The sequence below is a fragment of the Papio anubis genome, chromosome 3 (genome assembly GCF_008728515.1).
Source record: "Papio anubis isolate 15944 chromosome 3, Panubis1.0, whole genome shotgun sequence".
In the NCBI taxonomy this organism is placed as follows: Eukaryota; Metazoa; Chordata; class Mammalia; order Primates; family Cercopithecidae; genus Papio; species Papio anubis.
In genome coordinates, this window is record NC_044978.1 from 9778916 (window position 1) to 9804519 (window position 25604).

The 25604-nt window shown below is 34.1% G+C and overlaps 1 long non-coding RNA gene across 1 annotated transcript in view; it reads left to right on the plus strand.

Annotated features, from left to right (window-relative positions):
* The first annotated feature begins 2107 nt into the window (after positions 1–2107).
* The window catches only part of LOC103884813, a 28792-nt gene continuing 5295 nt past the window's right edge, over positions 2108–25604 (plus strand). Inside the window, exon 1 of the long non-coding RNA XR_002522318.2 lies at positions 2108–2172. This is a non-coding gene — a long non-coding RNA (uncharacterized LOC103884813). The remainder of the gene's footprint in view (positions 2173–25604) is intronic.

The window sequence follows — 25604 nt, forward strand, 5'->3', positions numbered from 1 at the left end:
TTTTAATGACTGAGTTATCACCTTGATAGGTCGATCTTTCTTATAAATCCTGTATAATTTCACCTACACTCCCTAGACCATCTATATCATATGATTGATTTATCAATGTATGGCCCTTGTTAATATTTGAAGTGATATTATTCATTTTGTTTGGTTACAGGATCCTTATTTTTGCCCTAGAAAACCCTGAGAAGGCAGATGTTTCTTTTTGAGGACGAGTATCCCAAAACCTTGAGCACCATGTGGCCCATATTCTGTGCTCTGTATATACCCGTTGGATTAAAGATTGGGAAGTAGCAACTCTACTTAACATGAAAAACTTCCTAATTATTTAATAGAAATAATTTTCCATGTAAGTCTAAAAAGCAGAGCCAAAATTGTAGTTTGAGGAATGTTTATGGTAATATGAAAAACTAACATGAAATCATAAAAAGTAATGACTTATTTTTTCTCCCCTGGAAAAATCATTGCTGATCCTCAAGCAGATATACCTCCCTTTATGAAGCACATCTAGTTTAAATTACTTTTTTCCTGCTGATTTAAAGGCTTTTTCCTCAAATGTGCCAATTTTAATTATTTTAATGTCAATTTCCAAGCCTCAATGAAATTCCTTATCTTAAAGTAGCACACTAGATTCCTTTGAAACTAAAAAAAGTTTGACTTAATAGAATAATTCTAACTCCTATTTTTTTCATGTCAAAATCAGGCAAATTTTTGTGAGAATTAGAATGTTATTATTTAATGATTTTTAGCTTGTGTTGCGATTTCCTGTCCCTTTTACACTGTTCCATAATTTATGAAGGATTTTCTTCTCCTTAAGAGAATCATCATTTCTGCCTCATTGGAAATCAGCTTACAATTGTAAGGTGAATCTTAACATTGAAATAGGAAGCAATTGTTTCCTTTCTGGTGGTGTAAAATCAATGGCATGTTTTCAATTAATTATGCATTCCACTTCAATAAAAGCCACAGAATAATTGAATTACTTTGAAATAGAGATGAATTAAAGAGTGATTCAGTGAGTTTGTTCTTTGTTGTATGAAAAAATGCATAATGTTTAAATATCATGGAAAAAAATTGCAAATATGTCAGGTCTCCACTAGTACAGATGGCTACATGTAAGTTGATCATAGTTCCAGCATATTAGCCAATGTCTTCTGGTAAAAACAAACAAACAAACAAAAACATTATTTTTCAACATATATTCAGCTATTAATAGAATTTCTAAAAGCCAATAATAAAGTAATGGTTTTAGAAATATAATCTTGTTACCTTAATATGAGTTATTTTATCATATAAATGTACACCCTTAATTCTACCTAAAATAAATTTCTTAATTAGAAATACAGTATATAGAAAGCTCAAGTAAAAGGAAAGACATCCCTTATCCATAGATTGGAACATTTAATATTACTAAGGTGTGAAAACAACTTAAAGTACAAGTAAAATGCAATCCCTACCAAAGTTTCAACAACCCTTTTTTTGGGATAATATTAAGAGCAAATTGTCAAATTCATGTAATATTGTAAGAGAGTCCAAATAGCCATCATGACATAGAAAACAACAAAGGTGAAGGACTCACAGTTTTTTATTTCAAAACTACTATAAAGCTACAATAATTAAACCAGTGTGGTGTGGGCATAAAGATACACATAGAGACTAATGGAATAGAACTGAGCGTCCAGAACTAAAAGCAAACGTCTTTGTTCAATTGATTTTCCAAAAAAGTGCCAAGACCATTCAAGAGGAAAAAAATGTCTCTTCAACAAATAATGCAAGGACAAGTGTGTTTCTGAAAACAAAAGAATAAGTTGACCTGCTTTTATGTCATACCATGTACAAAAAATAACTCAAAATAGATCAAAGTCCTAAATATAAGAGTGGGAACCGTGAAACTATTCATGGGGATAAAGAGGAAAACATGGGGAGAAATCATCATGAATATCTATTTGGCCATAAAATCTGAGCTGTGACACCAAAAGCATTAACAACAAGAGAAAAATTTGACTTTATCAAAATTAAGTTTAAAAATTTTGTTTCACAAGCAAGAAAATAAAAATTGACTTTATCAAAATTAACAAGTTTTTGTTTTCCACTCCAGAACATGGAAAATAATCTTAATGAGTCACAAGAAACCTAGGATTGAGGCAACTCATAATATCACAAAAGAAGGTAAGATAAAAAGAAACACAAGAAACCTAGATACATTCCAGATTTGAGTTATTAATATTGTATATGTAGTGAGATGTTATCTTCCCGTGCAGGTTCTGAAGCCAGCATGTTGGTGAACTTGACATGTAGTCAAATTTACCTTCTAAAATCCTCTCTTTATTTTCCTGAAAATAAAATATACATGATGTACATGGCTGTGTAGCTGAAAATGCATTTTTTTGAACAGTAGTATTCCATGCAGCAAAGTGAGGTACTCACAATATGAGATGTGTGTGGTTATAAGGGCCTGGAGAAGGGACTGTCAATCTCTTTTTTTTTTTTTTTTTTGAGCTATTTCTTTTTTTTTTTTTATACTTTAAGTTCTAGGGTACATGTGCATAACGTGCAGATTTGTTACATATGTATACTTGTGCCATGTTGGTGTGCTGCACCCATCAACTTGTCAGCACCCATCAACTCGTCATTTACATCAGGTATAACTCCCAATGCAATCCCTCCCCCGCCTCCCCCTCCCCGTGATAGGCCCCGGTGTGATGTTCCCCTTCCCGAGTCCAAGTGATCTCATTGTTCAGTTCCCACCTATGAGTGAGAACATGCAGTGTTTGGTTTTCTGTTCTTGCGATAGTTTGTTGAGAATGATGGTTTCCAGCTGCATCCATGTCCCTACAGGAGAACTGGGACTGTCAATCTTTAGTGGGCATCAGAATCTCCTGGAAAGCTGGTTGGGCCCAGCCACTCCGATTCAGTAGGTTGGGGTTATAACATGAGATCTTACATTTCTAACAGGGTTCCAGGCGATGCTAATGCTATTGGTCCAGGGGCCACACTCTCAGAACACTGACCCAGATACTAGCATGTTCTAACACCCTGAGGATCCACACTTGGTGTAGACATTCAGTCACTGCTTGCTTATCTAGCCTCCTGTCCCCCCATTCCATCTCCTGGAAAACACCCATATTTTCCTTAATGAATTTCACATTTTCTCTATTTAGAGCCCTGAGATTTTGGTGGTATTAATGTTCCTCCAAACTCTGAGGTTTAGCAGAGGTTAGTATAAGCCCATCAGTGCTATCTCTTTCTCCTCCTATAGTGACTGAAAGGGAGAAATACAGTGGGAAGCCTGCAATTAACCAGCACACACTATTCCGCATGCCAGTAATTGTCTTAGATTTTCCACTCGCAAAGAAAATCAGGAATTTATGGTGACTGATTGGCGAGAAACAATCTCCCCTTTGTATATAAGTAAGGGACCACATAGCTGTGCTTGCTCCTGGATATAATTTAGAAATTATGAGGGAAGACAAACCCAACAGGAATATCCTCACTGGAAGAATCACCAAGAACCAGAGATAGGGTCCAGGCAGATGCTAGCAATATCATTTCATGATCCAACAAATTCCTTTTGTACCATAGGTTATTTTTAATTTTAAAATATATTAAAACACTGGTGTCCCAGCCCCTAGACTAAACATCATCTTAGTGTTTTGCAACACTTCCTGTAGAATATTTAAAAGACACAAATATAAAGGATAAATTGATGCCTTCTTCTTAATCTGATTCCTTTGTTTTTTCATTAAAAAATTTTTGTGGGTACATAGTAGGTGTATAATAATTCCATTTGTTTCTTTCCAGATGTAACCACTGTTTTAATTAATTAATTTATTTATTTTGAGACGCAGTCTCGCTCTGTCTCCCAGGTTGGATCTTGGCTCACCACAACCTCTGTCCGCCTCCTGGGTTCAAGCTATTCTCCTGCCCTCAATCTCCTGAGTAGCTGGGACTACAGGTGCATGCTACCACACCTGACTGTTTTTTGTATTTTTAGTAGAGATAGGGTTTCACCATGTTGGCCAGGCTGGTCTCAAACTCCTGACCTCAAGTGATACGCCCACCTCGGCCCCCCAAAGTGCTGGGATTACAGGTGAGAGCCACTGCTCCCAGCCCATAACCACTATTTTGAATGTGCAGTTTTGTATTTGCATATATGTTTTTCAAAAATAATCTCATCACATATTTATGAATTTATAAATCATACATTATTTTGGTAGGTGTAATATCTTAAAACCAAGACAATGTACTGTATATTTCTTTGCAGTCATCTTCTATTTGATTGACATGTGTAGCTCTAGTTTATTCACCAAATGCTAAAGGATTATACTGTATAAAATCCTCTATTTTATTAATTCATTTGTTGGGCATGCAGTTTGTTTGCAAATATTTATTAGTAACAAGTAATTCTGCAATGAGAATTCCAAGTATAAATCTCTTGTGTGTATTGGTAACGTTTTCTAACCAGTGCGCCATGACTTGGTTACAGCCCTGAGTATCATTCACTCAACCCTATGGTTAATATTTTTAATAGTATTGATTTCCTCTCATGATTAGCAGCCTCATTCATTTACACAGAATGCCATTTTGAATGCACATCATCATATGAGAAGTGTTTAAAACAGCAGATCTAGGAGACATATCTAGAGGTAGATTTGGGGAATTTTCAAACATGTTCCCCTTCCTGGACCTGGCTGCAATGTTGCATCCAGAGCACTGCACCTAACTCATTTCTGGATATCAGCTTCTACCAGAACTGATGGCACCAGGAGCACACTGCTTTGGCTAGAATCAGGGACTTAATGAATCTGCTGCCAGAACTTTCTGTTCCAAAGCTATGTGACGCCTGATAATCATTCACTGGCAGTATAGATACCTCTACCACTGTTTAATTTTTCTACACTTTAATAGTGAATTCAGTTCACACAGGAGTGCATTTAACTGCAGAAGCAGAATTAGATATTAAATCCTATATATGCTTTTAGCTTTCCAGTGTGTGTACTGAAAGACAACACACAGGAGATTATTTGAGTAAGACAATTTACCGTATTCACCATCATTTTGGATTGTATATTTTCAAATTTATATAAATGGAAACAATTTTTATTCATTTTACTGAAACATGATTTCATCCAATATTCATTTGGGGTCCTATTTGTTCATATCTAAGATATAATGAAGATGTAGTCAGTCTATAGTTTCCTATCTATTTTAATCTTTGATGAACATTTAGGGTTTTTTTCTAATTTTTTTCATTGTGGTGAACATATTTTAGTATGGTTTCTTTGTTTATATAAACATTTCTTTAGGATAAGTGATTAGAAGTAAAATATCTTGGTAGAAAATTCTACATCTTCAACTTTCCTAGATTTTGGCAAATTGTTCCCCAGCGAGTCATGCAGATTTCCAGTAATGTATCTGAGGTTTCCTTCCTCCTTGCCATTACTAACATTTGATATTGGTTTTAATTTTTGAAATTAAAATTAGTGTGAAGATGTATCTCCCTGCACTAGCATTTACTCCCTGTTTAAAACTGAGGCATTAGCATACTTCCATAGGTTTACTAACCATTTGTGTATGTTTCTGTGGATAGCTTGTTCATGTCTTTTGAAAATTGTTTCTATTTCACTGTTTATTTCTTATTGATGTAGGTTTTATTTATAATTTTCTATCTCAAGTACATGAAGAGAGTCTTCTACTACTTTTTCACATTTTGAAATTTTCATTTATAAAGTATTGACTTTAGTCAATCTGGATATACTTTCGGATGGCAGGAAATAGGGATTATATTAAAAAGTTGCTGTCTAAAAACCCATTATTCTGAACATAATGCTAATATGTATATATAATACTAACATGTATATATACACAGATGATATATATGTTACATATATATGTTTTATATATATATATATATATATATGCATGGTTCTGTTTTGGAACTCTCTATTCTGTAACTTTTAGACAACCTATCTATTCATTTGTTGATACCAGAAAGTATTTGTTATTATAGCTTGTTAATAAACCTTGATTTTTTCTTGGCCAACTTTCCCGCCTTCTGCTTTTAGTCCAGGAGTGCAATGGAAATGTTTTTTAGTTGCATGCACATACACACACATACTCACTAACACCACCCCACCCCCACCACCAACAATATGACCACCACCAACGGCACAAAAATTGGAATTGCACCAAATTAAACTTATAGATTATTGTGGAAACTTTTAACAATGTAATATGTATATTCTTTAAGTTTTTGTAATGATTCAATTTATTCTATAAATTTTTCCATAAATACAGTAAATGTTATCTTATATCTCCAAGTATATATATGTGTGTGTGCATGTCCTAAGTTGTTTGTTTTTTGAAATTCTATTTTCTGTCTTCTAACTTGCATTGTTTTTTTTAAGAAAAATGCTGTTTGTTTTTGTCCTCATTGTGTAGAGAATATCTTTTCTTTCTGCTGTTTAAGATTTACTCTCTGTATTAGTCTGTTCTTACACTACTATAAAGAACTGCCCGAGACTGGGTAATTTAAAAAGGAAAAAAGTTTAATTGACTCACAGTTGCACATGGCTGGGGAGGCCTCAGGAAACTTACAATCATGACAGAAAGGGAAGCAAAACACGTCCTTCTTCACATGATGCCAAGAAGGAGAACTGCTGAGCAAAGGGGGACACGCCCCTTATAAAACCATCAGATTTTGTGAGGACACACTCACCATCATGAGGACAGCATGAGGGTAACCACCCCCATGATTCAATTACCTTCCACCGGGTCCCTCCCATGACATGTGGGGATTATGGGAATTATAATTCAAGTTGAGATTTGTCTGGGAACACAGTCAAACCATATCAGTCTCTCTCCTTGGGGTTCAGTAACTATAGCCTGATAAATCTTCTGATGGGTATTTTTATCTTTAACTGGCTTGGGATTTGTTATGATTCTCAAATCTGAGAATTTAGATTTTCTTTCATGATTATTGACACATTCTCAGCCAATATATGTTTTTCTATTGTTTGCCTCTTATCTATTCTCTAATTCTACAGCTTTAATTGGAAGTTTGTTTATTCTCATTGTAATCTCAATAACCCTTTTTTATGGGGATTGTTTGAGCAATGGTTTTTAAAAATTATTTCAATAGTTATTGGGGAACACGTGGATTTTGGTTACATGGAAAAGTTCTTCAGTGATGATTTTTGAGATTTTGAGGCACCCATCACCTAAGCAGTGTCCACTTTACCAGTGTGTAGTCTTATATCCCTTACCCCACTCCCATCCTTGCCCTGAGTCCCCAAAGTCGATTAGATCATTTTTATGCCTTTGCATTCTCATAGCTTAGCTTCCACTTTCAAGTGGGAAAATACAATATTTGATTTTCCATTCCTGAGTTACTTCACTTAGAATAATGGTCTCCAATTCCATTCAAGTTGCTGCAAAGGCCATTATTTCATTTCTTTTTATAGCTGAGTATTGTTCCATGGTGTATATATACCACATTTTCTTTATCCAGTCGTTGCTTGATGGGCATTTAGGCTGGTTTTATATTTCTGCAATTGTGAATTGTGCTGCTATAAATATGTGTGTGCAAGTGACTTTTTCATATAATGACTTATTTTCCTTTGGGCAGGTACCCAATAGTGGGATTGCTGGATGGAATGGTAGTTCTACTTTTAGTTATCTAAGAAATTTCCATACGGATTTCCATATTAGTTGTACCAGTTCACATACCCAACCAACAGTTTAAAAGTGTTCCTTTTTCAGCACAGCCATGCCAACATCTATTCTTTTTTTATTTTTTAATTGTCACAATTCTTACAGGAGTAAGGTGGTATCTTACTGTGGTTTTAGTTTGAAATTCCCTGATCATTAGTGATGTTGAGCATTTTTTCATATGTTTGTTGGCCATTTGTGTATTTTCTTTTGTAACCTCAGTAAATGTTAATCTTGTTTATATTTTCAAACATTTATCCCTCTGTTTTGCATTCAGGTCTATTTCACTTCTAGTAATTCTCACTTCTGTTTAGTTGAACCTACCTGTAACTGCAATTTCAAGGGCACATGTGCAAGTTTTTTCATATAGGTAAAGTCGTGCCACAGGGGTTGTTGTACAGATTATTTCCTCACCCTGGTATTAAGACTAGTGTCCATTAGTTATTTTTCCTGATCCTATCCCTCCTCCCAACTTTCACCCTCTGGTAGGCCTAGTGTGTGTTGTTCCCCTCTACATGCCCCATGTGTTCTCATCATTTAGCTCCTACTTATAAGTTAGAACGTGCAGCATTTGGTTTTCTGTTCCTGTGCTACTTTGCTAAGGATAACAGTCTACAGCTCCATCCATGTTTCTGCAAATGACATGATGTTGTTCTTTTTATGCCTGCATCGTATTCCACAGTGTATCTGTACCACATTTATCTCTATTTTTAAGTTCCTTGATTACATTTTCCTTTTGGGAATGTTGTACTTTGCTCTTTATCATTTTCTTCCTGTCATTGCTGATGGCATCTTTTCCTTTCTTATGTTTTATATCTCTTCTCTTATCTATTTTAATATTTTAGGAATATTTTCTACTTATAAGTATTAGAAAATTACATTATGTGAATTTAGGTGGTACTGATAATTCTAGGAATGATTCTGGTAGCACTGAAACAAAGGACCTTTGTTCTTGTGTACTTTCTACTTTTGAAGTGATACTTTATACTTAATAGGACTTTATATGTGGCATTTTTGGACGAGCCCCACCAGAGAAGCATCAAATTAGTCTCTGCCAAGATACTCAGGACATTACTGACCTGAGACTGATTTATGTAAATTTCTAGATTTAGAGTAATTTAAAACCACACAGATAGGATATTATAAATTTGAACCCAAATCTAGATGTTAAGTATGAAATGTATTCAGCAACTTAATTCTTCCATCTGTCTTAGTAGCAGGTATTAGTCTATATCCAGGAGCCTCAGAGAAGTTAAGTAACTTGCCTAAAATAACACGGTTGATAAATGATTAAATTGGAATGTAAGCACGGGCAGTCCAATGCTGAAGTTTACAGTTTTAACTGCCATATTAGTATTTAATAAAATATTTTAATCCATTAGTTCCATTAATCTCAGTACCTATGCAATTACTACGTGATTTTTATAAAAACACTCATGTTTTGTTTGGGGGGAATAACATACAAATATATAATTTAGCTGTATAAATGTCAAGAGCAATTTACTTATAATATGAAAAAGGAAATATTGTTTGAGTAAAATATGTTTGTGCTTATCCACTCCGTTTTTAACATTTTGTATTTATATAATCCAATGTATTCTTCCTCTTGATCTTCAGGATACTATGGAATATGAAAATGCTCTTACATTTTAAGTTAAAATTTCCATTTTTCCATGATTTTAGCCAGTTTATCATTTCACTAAGAGCTTTATTTGACATGAAGAAAAGTTAAAGCAAATAAACCTTGAATACCTTCAAATGATTACATTATCACTAATGCCATACTTTTTGAATGTATAAAAATACATCATTATGGTGAGTGCAAATAGTTTACTTCAGTCTACTGTATACAAATAAGTGCAGAGTAAATAATACAGCATACACACAGATAGAAGTAGATTGTAAGTTGTAGAAATACAACCAGAAGCCTAGAGACATGTCTTCAAATGATATACTAAGAAACAAGAGTTACACTTGAGTAGTCAAATAGCTCTTGTACTTCATACTGGAAGCCCTGACTTAAAAGACAGTGCACACATGAGCAAACCAAGTGGAGTTCTTCTGAAAGAGGATAGGGCACTAGAGCGTAAACCACAGCATCTTGCGGACACTCCTTAAATAGCAGCAGGATTATGGAACTTAAAATGAAATTGAAAGAAAATAACTACACAAAAGTAGGCTTCAGTATGTACACGAAGCTGAAAATGGGAAAAGGAGACATTGCTCATAGAAAAAGGATGACTCAGGTTTAACAAATCACATTACCAAGTGATAACCAATAACACTTAGTTTTTCAACTATTATACATGAAGGTTGGCCCATATTTTCTACATGCACAATAAGAATAGTTATTGTAAAAAATGTATCATAAAATAGTTGAGAAAATGGAAGATCAAAGGTGAAAGATTCTCTCAGCATCATAGGAAATCTTCCTCATTTGATATTGTCCATATTTATTTCATAAGAAAATGTGTTCTTATACTTATGAACAATGTCTTAACTGTACCTGTATCATAGGGGTCTCTAAAAAAGATAGGATCCATTTTTGATTGAAGACTCCTTTATTCTAACTTGAATATTGGGATTAACTTTCTGGTATTTTCATTTGAAAACTTTGAAATTAAATATACATTCAGTTTAATATGAAATAAATGGCATTATATTATCATAGATCAAAAATTTCTTGTAAAATCAGGAGATTTTTTTTTTCCAAGTTTCAACAACTCTGTGAGATGATATATTTAGATGAGGTAAAAAGAGAATTAAATGTGAATTTTCTTGATATTTGATTAGTCATTTTGAATTGGGACAGTGAAAGTTTAGGTTAGCTGTTAATTTATTAATTCTAGAAGTATTTATTAAATCCCAAAAACCATTTACTGGAGATAAAAAAATAAATAAATAAAGGTATGTGTGGTCACAAACTAACCCCACTTTTTCCCATTCTTCCCTGTTTTATCTTACTGCTTGAAATATCACCAATGAATGTCATTTATTTAGATTGTTTTGCTCGTGACTTGCCTTATACTTAAAAGATTCAAATAAAAATGGCAAAGTAGAAATTAAACTTACTAATAATTTATTGCAATTTGTCCATTTTCACTTGTGACACATGAAATAAGTGTGTATGCACAGAAGCAGAGAGAGACAGAATAAAAGAACAAAACAAAACAAAACAAAGAATGATGTGGGAGCCAAATATACTCCCTCTCCAAATATTTCGCAAGATTTCCTGAGCTAACCTATGTGGAGTCACATAAATGTTCCTGTTGATATAGATATATATTTTCCTGTGGATTTTAGGAAATACTCGTATACTTTTAATGTCTGCAAAAAGATAGAACCAGAAATAGAATATGGAATTCCAGTTATGCTCCCTCTGTCATGACCCTAGACCATGTTGAATATGACTCTACGTATGACCCATATAGAACATGACCGTGGGTCATATTCTATAGGATTATTTTTTGTGACTTATTTATGAAATTCTAGGTTTGGGCTTCATGGTAGTCCCTGATATTAGAAATTGTATAGTTAGACTAGACAAAATTGTGAAGTTTTCACTAGATGCTATTTAAAATTATTTTCCACTCAAATAATGTATATATATGCTTATATTATTATTAAGAAACAAAGTCAGGGAAAATTTTCTGAAATGATAGAAACAAAGTCATTATATTAAGAAACAAATCAGGGAAAATTTTCTGAAATGATAGAAAGATTTAGTAATGTTCTTTAAGTCAAATATTGTTACTTTTTTAGTATATATGTATTACACATTTTATAAAACAGGTTGTTATTTTGCATTGATCTTAGTTTTTCAAATTGTAAGCAACGATCTTGGCAATAAAATTTGTATTTACTCTCCAATGATCCTTTAATTGTTTTTAGGGAATGAATGCCATTGCTGATTAATCAGCAACATTACACCTAAGCACATAGAGAATTGCATTTTAAATAAACATAAACATAATGAAATATTTGCTACCGCTATTTGAAGTTACATATTCACACTTAAGAAGTATTATACTTCAAGTGAGAAACTCATTAGAAGATTTTACAACATTTAATAAATGTTAACTAATGATATCTTAAGATCGTGAAAATGAACATCTGATTGTTGTAATTGTAAAATAAATTTCTCTACGTGTTAAGGTAAACCATTAATTATCTTTGGCAACTGGTAAAAAAAACAAAACAAAACAAAACAAAACAAGAAACAAATAAACCTATGTAGATTCTTTTCTGTAAGCTCAGCTTCCCTAGTATCTTAAATGCATTCTGAAACTTTTGGTCTTTGCAAAAACATAATTTTAAAAAAAAAGAAACACACAAACCACACCCAGGCACTTATACACACACACACACACACACACACACACAAATAAAGACATACTTCTACAACGAATCAGACAATCATTTAGGAATTGTCTTAACTAATTCTAGTTTACATAACTCTCACTTCTCTATTATATATAATATTATTTGATTCGGATTATTACCATTAGGAAAATAGCCAAAAGACAAACTGTTGTAAGCAGAATTCTAAGATAGGCCCCAAGATTTTTGGCCCCTGGTGTACAAACCCCACAAAATTATTCTAGACTGAGTATGAGTAATTTACTCTCATGATAGTTTTAAGTTATGTGGCACAATTGGCTTTGAAAAAAGGAGATTTTCTAATGCATACCTGACTTAATCAGAATTCTGCTTTTAAAGAAAGTAGAGTATTCGTTTTCCAGCTGATCACAGAGGGATTTAGAGATGAGTATCATGAGAAGCATTCAGCCAGAGGAAGATTTTCCATTTCTGGTTTTGAAGACAGAAGATCCCAAGGATTTGAGAGCAGCCTCTAGGTACTGAGAATGGCCTCATCTAACAGCCAGCAAGGAAACTGACACCAGTTCTACAATCAGCAGGAAATGAAATCTACGAACAACCTCAATAATCTTGGAAGCAAATTCTTCTCCATAGCCTCTAGAAAGGCAAGCCTTCCAATACCTCAGCCTGTGAGACCTGAAGCAGAGAAAACAGCTAGCTTTTGCCTAGGCCTCTGACATTCAGAACTGAAACTAATAAATGGTGGTTGTTTTAAGTTTCTATGTTTGTGGTAATTTGTTATGTAGTAATAGGAAAATGGTACAAGAGGAAAAAGAAAGCTTGCAGGGTAAACTTCAAAAATCTTATAAAATAAAACTTTGTCAGATGATGTATTATATCAAGTTGGCCAATCTAAAAATGATGATTAAATTAAAACAACGAATTGGTGAAAAATTGTGATTCCCATTTAATATATTTTATAGCATTATTTTTGTTCAATGCTAGGATGGTTTTGTAATCTATTAATATATTCATAAAATTATATTTTTAAAACTTTTATGATTTTTTAATTTTTATATCTAAATACTTTAAGGAAATTCTACTGTCCCAACTTGATTTGAAAATTTAAGGGTCGTTGATTAATAGTAAAGAAAAGTAGGAATGGAGTCCTTAAAGATTCACTGGGTTTTTGACTCCTTGTAGCATTGCTCATGCTATAGCAATATAAAATTTTAGCTGCAATGAATCCTACTACATTTAAATACTGGAGACTGTCACTAACTTTTAAATTATAATGTAGAATCAAAAAATTATTAATCCTATTTAACAAAATCACTCCCTAGTTATCTTCTGGCTTCTTGTGATGATTTAACTGTCAAGTCAATGGACAATCCTTATGTTTAACTTTTGTCCTCCTTTCTAGGAAACATAGAAAAGTCTCCTATAAAACAAAAAAAGCACGATGTTTTTAATGCTCATTTTTTTTCTACCTGGGCATATCAGGAGCAAGTCTTGGTTTCAACCAAAATCATTAGGTTTTACTGTATTATAAGTAGATAAAAGATTAATATATAAATTTACTGAATGTTAAAATAATGGGTACTAGAATTAAGGGGTATTAATGAACAAAAATTGTATCCACTTTTGTCCTATTTGTCTCTCTTTCTCTATATATATTTTTGTTTGTTTGTTTGTTTTTGGGTTTGTTTGTTTTTTTTGAGACAGAGGCTCTCTCTGTCAGTTACCCTGGCTGAAGTGCAGTGGTACAATGTCAGCTCACTACAACATCTGCCTCGGGGATTCAAGGGATTTTCCTGCCTCAACCTTCCAAGTAGTTGGGATTACAGGCACCCGCCACCATGCCCAGCTAATTTTTGTATTTTCAGTAGAGAGGGAGTTTCACCATGTTTGCCAGGCTGGTCTTGAACTCCTGCCCTCAGGTCATCCACCTGCCTCGGCCTCCCAAATTGTTGGGATTACAGGTGTGAGCCATGGTGCCCAGCCATTTGTCTCCATATTTTGTTAGTTAATTTTCATCTTTTATCAGCGGAACTCTAGGGTCAGTGTAAGTAGAATCTTTGTTAAACCAAAGATAATTTTAAAGCCTTTCCATTGCTTACTATCTATTAGCATTAAATAATTAAAATAGCTCCTGAAGATATCAAATACAAAACCAGAGCATTGCATATCTATTATGCAGCAATGAGCTTAATTTTTCCCAAAAGAAATTTTAACTAAGAATTTTTATTGTCTTTACCATGCAATATATTCAGATTAAAATGAAAACAACAAAGTGCAAACTAAAGATCATCATCATTTAAAATAGACAATATTATTTTACAATTGCCTAGCTTATTAAATATTTATTAATCAAAAGAATTTTTTCTGCAACACCACAAGTGTTTACTAATAATTATCCAAATAGTAAGTCAAACTGAGTGTTTAAAATACCCCCACATCCTACCTGCTGTAAGGTTTTTTTTAAAGTGCAGGAAAAGATAATAAAACAGCATACTAAATTTTCATCTCCTTCAGAAATAACAATGGGTTAACAACACAGAGTTTTGTAAAACTACTTAAACATTTTTAGCTTAGAAATTTAAATTCTGAAAACAACTTGGCTTACTTCTTTTAGGAGAAAAGTCTCATGCATTTTTATCTATGTCTGTGTTGTTTAATATTCTACACCTTACTTGAGCTAAGTTTCTTCTGAAACAAAAATTTTAACAAAGAATACCACTGAGATACTTTGAGAGTGCGCTCTGCCAAATATTATTATGCCCTGGTCATATTTGGGCATTATCATTAGTGTTTTGCTGTAGTCTTATTTTCACTCTTTTTTTAACCTTTGTTATGACCTTGGGCACAGATAAGCTCATTAAAAATTAAATTGCTTATTATAGCCTGGCATCACTTTCCACTTTGATCAGAAAGCACAATAGGTTCCTTGAGTGGATTTACCTATAAAATATTCTAGTAATGAGAACAGAAAAGGCAAGTGTAATAACCTTAATGCTGAAACAAAAGCTGCAGAAATGCTACCAAGAGGGTGATAATAAACATTTTGTATGGAGAAAGAAACTATAGATTTGCGATATTAAAATTTGGTTTTCTAGCTTGTTAGGTAAGCATCACAACTTGGAAACCTAGTTGCTTATTTTAGTCATACGAGATTATATTCTGCCATTGTACATATTTTGCTGATAATATGCTCACACCAACCAACATCCCTCTCCCCTTCACCCCAGGCTGGAGAGTGCCATGAGCAACCCTTGAGTAATTATACCAAACAGAAAACAATTTAAGTGGGTAGCATTAAAATGAATCCTAAATTGGGTATCCCAATATACAGAAAGCTTTATTCTTCTTTTTAAAATTCTGAAGCCGTATTTCACAGTTTTGATTGTGCTATAACAATTTAGGTCGGTGTAGCTCTATTTCTAGTGTTTTAGTGACGATTACAGTTTTTTACCTTTTCAGCATGTGGGAAGAGTAATAAAGTAAAAGCAGGATGAATTATACCATACGTTTATAGTAATTATATATGAATTAAAATATTCTGAAAACCTTTACTTGCATTGAAACTCCTCCATATTTACAGTACATCAACTCATTTACATTTGAAAGTTTAAGAGTCTGCCCTTGGGATTTGATTGTATAGAGGAATATGAAAAGAATTGACAGTAAAAACCATGTTTATATCTACTCACTGTCTTTGAATGTATTTATATTAACATGGAGAAGAGAAAGCTTTTCAAGTTATTTCCTTTAATGCTGAAATAAAATGTATTCTAATCAGAGTATAAAATGTGCTATTATTTAAATAAAAACCTTAATCCTGTTCAACACAAATTGCTGATTGTGACAAAATGCTTGGACTCCTCAAAGTACATCATAATCAAATCGCTACTCTTTTAACATTAAGTTGGGGCCTATCAAACAAGCAAGGCCTACTGTGTACTTAGGAGTTTCTGAGATAATAAAATGAATATAAGCTATTATAAATCAATAATGTTTAAATCAAACACTGAGATCAAATGCACTTCTATTATTAATGATTAAATGAATTTTGACTTGTAATTCACTTTGTATTCCAAATATATGATAAAGGAATTTGAGCAAAGCAAATACTTGTCATTCATATATTGCATCCTTCTGGGGTCACCCATTTTTCTGGCATGAGTATGTACTTACAGTCCCATGGAGTATTTACTCTGGGTATTTCTTGGCACTAAAATTTGATTTATTTCTAATTTCTAGTAATTTTATTGCTGTTGTCCAAAATTTAGATGCAATATGTATTACTAGTTTTTACATACATAAGTAATCATTTTAAAACATTCAATGTTTATGACATCTTACAGTAAAGAGAATAAAGATAGTCAACTACATCTAGAGCCAGAGATGTAGACTTGGAATTCATTTACAAAGACAAGGCCACAGCAGTCCATTCTATGTTCCCATGGAGTTGCTACCTTCCATATATTCACCTATCCTCATATAGTTTAACTATAATGAGTTTTAATTATAAATAATACTATAACATTTATATTCTTGTTTTATATTTATAACTTTTTACCTATCTTATTCGCTCCATAAGATATATTAGCAATCATTACATTTCATGGTGAAAAACTATATATAGATTCTAGTTCTTTAACCTACTGGTAAATTGGTTAATACAGCCATTTTATTAGTTTGCAGTGACATGAGCAAAGGAAAAATGATAACATGTTTATTATTTTCTCAATATTTTATTGTTACTTTTATTTATATGACAGTAGCAAACAAAATCTATTATTACTTGAATTAAGGTATATATTTTGTTTTGTTTTAATTTTACAATATGTTTTCTATACCATTTGTCTACAGTCTAGAATATTTTATGAAATTAGATGAAACGTACTTAGCCTCTTTTGTAACATGCTCTTTCTACAAGTATAAGTTAGTCCTGAGGCTTTTATTTCCCATGTTGTGATTTCAGCAATGTTTTAAGGAGTTAAAGCAACTGGAATGTAGCTCATTTTTCTCCCCTTACCTATGGGACATTCCCGGAAAAGAAAGGCAGATGACCCAGGCTAATCTTCCTGAAAACATGCTGATAATTGGACCTCTTGGCAAATAGACTAATTATATTGCTATGAGGAGAGTCTTTATCTATGAAATGCTTAAGCAGACTGCCTGCAGTGTAGGATTGCTTTTGGAAAGCAAACCTAGAATCATTGGATTTATGAGACACTCTCTTTGGAAAATGTCTTGTAAGCTACAACTACACGAGTTACAAGCAAAATTCTCTTTGTGAGGCATCTGACAAATCTTAGAGATTTCGTCCATCATTCCAACCAGAAATCACATGTCCTAAAGAGAAGATGGGTGGTGGCTCCCCGATATCCCAGCCAACTCCCTGCTTCCTCTGTGAATTGCCACTTGTTACTTTAGAATTACTAGAAAGTATTTCATAAGGAATCTGATTCATGAGAATCTGATTTGACAAATCGAACTTTTTTGTGTTAACTCATATATACACATATGTGAATGCACATACACATTCACATATTTATAGTAGTATGTTTCTTGTTTTCAACTGCCATTTTTCTGCTAACAAAATCTCTTACGTAAAGGTTGAATATGTATGTATATAAATATGTACCCTTATGTGCCAAAACTTGTGCTAGGTAACAAATGAGACATGGTAATTAATAATTTATAGTGTAGTGAGTTCTATAGCCTAGGTGCAGAATGAAGAAATATAGAAAAGAGAAACTTTTCTATATTCCTTTGATTTTATTTCTAATTTCTAGTAATTTTATTACTGTTGTCCAAAGTGTAGATACAATACCTATTACTAGTTTTTACATACATAAGTATGTACATACTTATGTCTTGTTCCAAATTAGATATATAACATAAGCTGTAAATAGACATAAGCTACATTTTATGGAGATTTAGGGATAGTTTACTCCTAGCCCAAATGTACTAATAAAGATATCATTACCACCATTGGGGTTCTACATTTATCAAAAAAATGTAGCATAGCCTCTTGTGGTGAGCATTGAAGAGTAAGAAACTTTATTTGAAGACTGGAAAATCATCAATCAGTTGCAATGTGTTGGTGGGTCATTTTCATAAAATTGTCTCCCATGCAACTGAGAAATGAGTCCTTGGTTTTCATTGAAGAAGTTAGGAAATAAAATGTCTCTTAACATTGGCTGAATTTCAAAGGGTACTACAAGATGAGTTCAGAAAAACAAGTCCCTTACAAATACAATTTTAAAACAAATTCAATGAGCCTCTATTTTGGAACTTGCACATTTAAGAGATGTAGCTAATCACCATCTAACTGTGAAAACAAAACAGAGAAGACCATGGTGGGGCAAAATAGAATAAAATCAGTCTCATGGTAAAGACTGAATCAACGTTATGGCCACCATTCCTCTGTTAAATGTTCTAACTCTGATTACATTGCTATCCAGTAAATGCTTCCAATTGATAAAAGTAGTTCAGAGGAAAAAGTCTAACATACCATATTTTTGAGTTCAAAATGTCTGTAATTAAAACTAGAAAGAGACATTTGCTACAAAACTTTGTGTATGGCTAGTGGCACATGGAACTGACTGGATAAAGGTTTCGGAGAGATGTAAATCCTCAAACCATTCACCAGTGATTGGCCTTGAACACCAAATTCCTGTGGAAAATATGCTTAGGTCCCAAGGAGAGACTTTCTCTATTGCCTTTTTTTCATGGGACTGAGGAGGATATCAATAAATAATCCAGAAGGCAGAGGCAAGGTTCATAGAAAAGAGTGGTCAAGGATACTACCCTCCCCCAGAGGGATTTCATAATTGTTATGGAAAAGTATCTGTTCTGAAACTGTCATTCCTCCCCTTTGTGAACAAGACAGCTTGTCAAGGTTATCCTCTATTTATTGCATGTGTCCTTTGAATTATGTGGTCCCTAGATCAAGATAAGCTACATGCAGGTCTGACCTGGAAAATGTCTTGTGACTCTGGACATTGATCCTGATGTTACACTGGGACTCATGGATGTACTTCCTGCAGGAGGGGTCTGAGAATATTTGCATGTAAATGGAAAGGAAATGACACTCATGACCAATAGGACTATCTATCTATCTATCTATCTATCTATCTATCTATCTATCTATCTATCATCTACCTATCTTTTATCTATCTATCATCTATCTTTCTATCTATCATTTTTATTTTCAAATTTTCATTTTCTCTGTCCCATTGATCTCAAGCTTGGTGTTATAATTATGGGGGTGAAAAATAATGGTACCTCCAAGGTGTCCATGTTGTAATCTCCAGAACCTGTGATTGTATTACATTACATGGAAAAATAAACTTTTTTCAGATATTATTCACTTTCCAATATGATTGCAGATATAATTCACTTATGGATCATGGGATGGGGAGAGAATGTTGAATTTTCTAGTTGGACCCATTGTAATCACAAAGGTCTTTAATAGGGAGGCCAGCAGGAGTGTCAGAAGGATATGTGAGGAGAGAAGCAGGAGGGAGAGAGAGAGGGAGAGGAAGGGAGGGAGAAGAGAATGAAGAGGAGAAAGACAAGAGAGTGCTGAAGGGGAAGGGAGCGAGAAAACAAAGGGCAAGAGGGAGAGGAGAAAAAGTGGGCAAGACATAGGAATGAGATAGAAGAGGAGAGAGAGGGAAGAGAGGAGCAGGGAGGGAGAGGAGAAAATGAGGAGAGGCGAGAGAGAGGAGGAGAGAAGAGGGCAGAGGGAGAGGTAGAAAGGAGGGGACAGAGAAAAAAGAGAGAAAGGGAAGAAGAGGGATAGAGAGGGAAGAGAAAGGGGAGAGAGAATGGTATTTGAAAATGCTATTCTGTTGCCTCCAAGACAGAGGAAGAAGACAGTAGTCAAAAAATGCAGGTGGCCACTAGAAACTACATAAAGAATAAAATGGGTGTTGCCCCCTTGAGCCTCTTTCTAGAGGAAAGGCAGCCCTATTGATGACTTTAGGAATTCTGACCTCTAGAATGGTAGAATACTGAGTGTGTAGAAAATAGATTGTGTTAATGTGTTATAACAATGGAAAACTAATACGACTTTCCGTTCTCCTTCCTATGGTAAATTCTACTTCCCCACCATATGATGTCCTTCTTGACAATGTGACTTGCTTAAATTAGTAAAACATGAGCAGAAATTCAATGCCCCTCCAAGAAGCTTAAAAGCTATCACATTTCTACTATGTTTTGTTAGGCGTTGTCTGTCACAAGAACAGCAATGTTCCAGATAGGAACAGCACCATTAACCTGGGCTCCTCAGTGAAGACACATGCAGTAAAACCATACATGAACCACAGTGGTTCTAAATATGAATGTGAATTAAACCATGCTGTCATTCTTCACTTGCTATAAAGTTAGTTTAGACAAATGTATAGGATAATTAGGACAGAATGGAGATTTTTCTCCAAAATTTCTGTCTTTACATACAAGATTTATATGCATTGCCTTTCATACTTGTATTTACTTCAGCACAATTTTCCAAATGTTTCATTATATATGTTATAAAAATTTCTTGATATTTTCACTAGATATTACTCTTTCATACTTCCTTATCTGCAATTCTTGGTACATAACAAAAAGGAAACATGAATTTGACTTTACATAATTTGAAGCTTATGTGTATAAAAATAGATTAGAAACCCTTGTGTTTCATTAAATGTCTCGTCTCTTCCATTGTGCTTGACATTCACACCCTCGTGTAATCCCTTCTACTTGAATGTGGGATGGACCTAGTGACTCACTTTTAAGAAAGAGAATACAACAAAAAGTGATGGAACATCACTTCTGAATTGTGTTACAAGAAGATTGTGAATTCATCTTACTTGTTCCAACATTCTCTCTGGGTTCAACCTAGGGGAAGTCGGTTGCCATGTTGTGAACTGTCCTATGGAAAGGCCCACATAGCAAGGACCTGAGCCTACCAATGGCCATGTGGATTGTGGCCATTTGTGGTCTCAGGTCTTTACCATGTGGGCTTGGGCTTGGAATTGAGTCACTCCCCCATTCAAGACTTGAGATGACTGCACCTCTAGCCAACAACTTAATTGCAGCATTGGGAGAAACTCTGAGCCTGAGGACCCAGCTAAGCTACATGTAGATTTCAGATGCACAGAAATTGTGAGATAATCAATGCTATGGTTTACGTTGCTAAGTTTTGGGATCATTTCCTATGCATTGATAAATAGCTAATATATATTTTGGTACATCAAAGTAGTGTGTTGACATAACAAATACCTAAATATTTGGAAGTATTTTGGGGATTAGCATTGGGCAGAGGCTGAAGGGAATTTGGGAAGCATATTAAGAAAAGCCTGTTTCTTTGAACAGATTCAGTAGAAATCTTGACATTGAGGAAGTCAATGAAGTTCAAAAAGAGACAAGAATGAGGAACATGTTTTTGGAAACTGGAGGATGGGGGATCTTTGTTCTAAAGGGGTAGAAGGCTTAGAAACAGTATTACCTCCATTAACATGGAAAGTAAAAAATCTGGGGTGATCTGGCTTAGGAGATTTCCAAGCTAAGTATTCAAAATGCTACTTGCTTTCTTTTTGATGCTTATTCTAAAATGTGGAAGGAGAGAAAGAAATTGAGGGAAGCACTGTTAACTAATGGTAACTAGGGGTTGGTTTTGAAATTTCTCAGCCTCTCCATATTGCAAAAGAGGTGAAAATTAACAAATGGATTTTGAGCAAATTTCAAATCCAGGTCACTCCCACAGAAAATGTGAAAAATGTTTGTTGTTTCAACCCACTACATTTTGGGGTAATTTGTTATGCAGTAATTAACACCTAATACAATCATTCAGCTGGTGGCTCTATGTGACCAGAGGATTAACTATGCTGTCAAATTCCTCTAAAAATATCATCCCTAGTAGTGTCTAATATTAAGAATTGAAGAATGCTAATACCTTTGCTTATCTCATATCTCATCACCTCAAAAATCACTTAAACTCTCGCTCACTCTCTCCTGTTTCCTCTCAGAACCAAAGCTATGATTCAAGCATGGATAGTTAGATCCAAATGATTAGTTTTTGTCAAGGTGACCATGACCAATAAAATATCTCCCCTCTTGTTTCTTACAAGATGAACAGAAAGAGGTAACTTAAACATTTTTCTCATATCTCATGAAAGATAATAATATGTTCCATATAAAGTAAAATCAACTTAGGACAAAACAGAAGGTTAAATCTCATATTGCTCACTTTCTCTCATGATTACATTCTTACATTTACTCTTAGAATTCTTCCATTACTCTTAGGAAATTTTTACAGTTCCACATGGTGTAGTTGGCACTCGCTGTAAAGTAATGTCTGGTTTATACTGCAGACAGGCCTTCTTGAAACTTTCTTCTGACTGGAATGTTGATAAGAATTTTCCATTAGTTTGGGAACATGTGCTAACCACTGAATATAAATATGGAGGCATGGAAATGGAAGGTGATGAATAAGGGGAGTTGAGGTCAAGGAATACTGTGGAGTAGTATCAATAGGAGCAAAATGGGAATGGGTGGATGACAAGGTAGCTTTCATTTTGCTTGAAAGAAATTCTCTTATTTTAATGAATAACTAAACACAAAAGTAAGAACTAAGATTCATACTTTCCGCATTCCTGCCCTGTAAGGACCATTTCATCACATTTTTATCTTTATTACACTTTTATTCAGGTTTTCATTTTTTCTACATCTAGAAAGAGATTGTTCAAACTAAGAATCTGGTATTATCTCCGGGGGGGTGGGGAATAAATGAAAGAATAAGAATATATGTACACTGCAAATTTCCTACAATTGGGAGGAAAATGCAAATTAAAGAAACAGTGGAATCTACTTTTGACCAAGATGGAATAACTGGCACCAAATTTAACACAGGTCTGTCCCCTTCTCCCTAAAACAATAAAAATAAAAAAGAAAAAGAAAATGTGTGTGTGTGTGTGCGTGTGTGCATACATATACATATATATGTATTTTTTAAAGTCAATCCCAAATATGCTTTCTCTTTTACTTTTTTTTTTTTTTTTTTTTTTGGTCGGGTTCTCGCTCTGTCACCCAGGCTGGAGTACAGTGATGCTCGTGACTCCTTAACCTCGTGAGCTAGAGCAACTCTCCAACCTCAGCCTGTTGACTAGCTGGGATCACAGACGCCCAGCCCCATCCCAGCTAATTAATTTTTATTTATTTATGTATTTATTTATTTATTTTTATTATTATTTTGTAGAGACAGGGTCTCACTATGTTGCTCAGACTGGTCTCAAACTCCTGGATTTTAGCGATCTTCCCACTTCGGCTTCCCAAAGTGTGGATTACAGGTATGGGCTACTATGCTTGGCTGCTCCAGATCCTTGAAGTTGACTGAATTCTTTTTCCAATTCCTTACTCTCCCCTGTCATAGAGTTATACATCCCTAGCCTTGCTGGTGAGGCATTGTTGGAGAGAAAGTAGAAAATGCGCCCCTTACCTACTGACTTTGAGCTTAGTCATTTGACATGGTTTTATCAATATTTATTAGCAGTCATGAGGTGAGTGGAGGCTTAAATGAACTTGATCGGTTTGGAATTGCCTTTTCATACCTCTGAATTCCTTGATGAGAAGAATGTCTCCCTGGGTAGTTTTTGAAACCAGAAAGAGGATACCCAAAGAGCATACCTGTAAACAATGACAAGCTCAGCTGATTTCAGCTGAGTGCAGCAGAGGCACACTTGACCTGTGTCAGTCAGTAAGACAAGTATACGTTGTTGTTCTTAGCCATTGACAGGCTGGGATGGTTGGATATAGAACATTATCGAAGAAATGGCTCATTCAATTGTAATATCATTTCATTATGTTGTTTTATCTTTTGGGTATGCCTCTCTTTTGGCTAAATTCTTATTTTATTAAATTCTATTATTCTGATGTTAACTTTATCTGACAAAAAATTCCAACCCTTGATTGATTTTGGTTCATAGTGACTTGGGGTAGTATTTTTTTTTATAACTTTATCTTCTGCTTTTTTGGCATGGTGTTATTTTAAGTATTTTTGTCTTTTGGGCAGCTCTTGCTTGCTTGTTGTTATTGGGATGGCAGGAGTAATTTTTGTGCCGTCTTCCAGTTTTAGTATTTCAATGGATGAGCATTAAAATTATTGAGATTAACGTTGCATTATGTGTTAGTTTTACTCCAATTTTTAATGTATCTCTAATTTTTCATTCTTTTATGTATTCATGTTTCTATTTTTTTCATTGCTCCAATTTTTTTAGGGATTCTTTTCCAATGTTTTGTTTGCTTACCGATTTTTTTTTTTATTGTTTTTTTCCCCTGTAAAACTGCAAAACATAAACAGTAGAGTACCTTTAAAACAGTCAAATAAAAATGTTGATCACCTGGGAACAAAAATTAGTCTGAGAGTTGATTCTTTCCTTTTGTTGAGACAAGAAACTCACCTGGTCACCCAGGCTGGAATGCAATGGCACAATCTTGGCTCAGTGCAACCTCCACCTCCCAGGTTTAAGCGATTCTCTTGCCTCTGCTTCTCGAGCAGCCGGGATTACAGGCACGTGCCCTACACCTGACTAATTTCTTTGTATTTTTAGTAGAGATGTGATTTTGCCAAGTTAGCCAGGCTGGTCTCAAACTCCTGACCTCAAGTGATCTGCCCACCTCGGCCTCCCAAAGTGCTATGGTCTAAGTGCCACTGCACCTGGCCTGAGAATTGATTCTTAACAACATCATTTGGAAGCCATAAGCCATTTAGGATACTGTGAAGAAAGAACTGAGAAAAAAATAGCTGTCAATTTAAAATTCTACATTAAAAAAAAATAGCTTTTCAAGTTCAAAAGAAAAATTGAAAAAAACCAAGCAAACAAAGCTGATGGCATTTACTACCAACAAACTTTCACTTAAAATAAATATGAAGAATGTATTGCAGATATAAAGAAAGTGATCTTAAGTGCAGGGATTGGGTAAAGCAAAGATTCCTAGACCAAAAACAACAACAAAAACAAAAAAAAAGAGAGAAATACCTAGAATGCATATTTGTAGAGCCATGAGATCAAGCTAAAGGGTTCTAAAGGATCTAGTTTTCTTCACAAAATGTAGATATGCATGTGCAAAATATGCATGTAAAATTCAAAAAATGGAATGTGAAAAATATCATTGTAAAGTTAATAAAGACTTTAAGAAAAGTAGAAACAAAACAATTTAGACAAATAGTACATATTGAGGTCATAGAAACACTGTCAGCCTACCAGTAATCATATGCAGTTTATATGGTCTAAATGCTCTTTACAGTGAATGGTTATGAGACTGAGTTAACAAATAAGAATACAGTTTTTTTCTGCTGCTTAGAGACCTACTGGTAAGTAAACATACAGCAAATATGAAAGGAAAAAAAACAAAGAAAAAATAAACCGGGCAAATACTAGTTAAAAGAAAGTTGATGTAGTCATATTAATATCATACAAATGGGAATTTGAGGCAAATGTCTTAGTAGATTCACAGTTATTTGCTATGTATTAATAAGGCCTTTTAAAACCAGAAATATGTAATATTTTAACAGA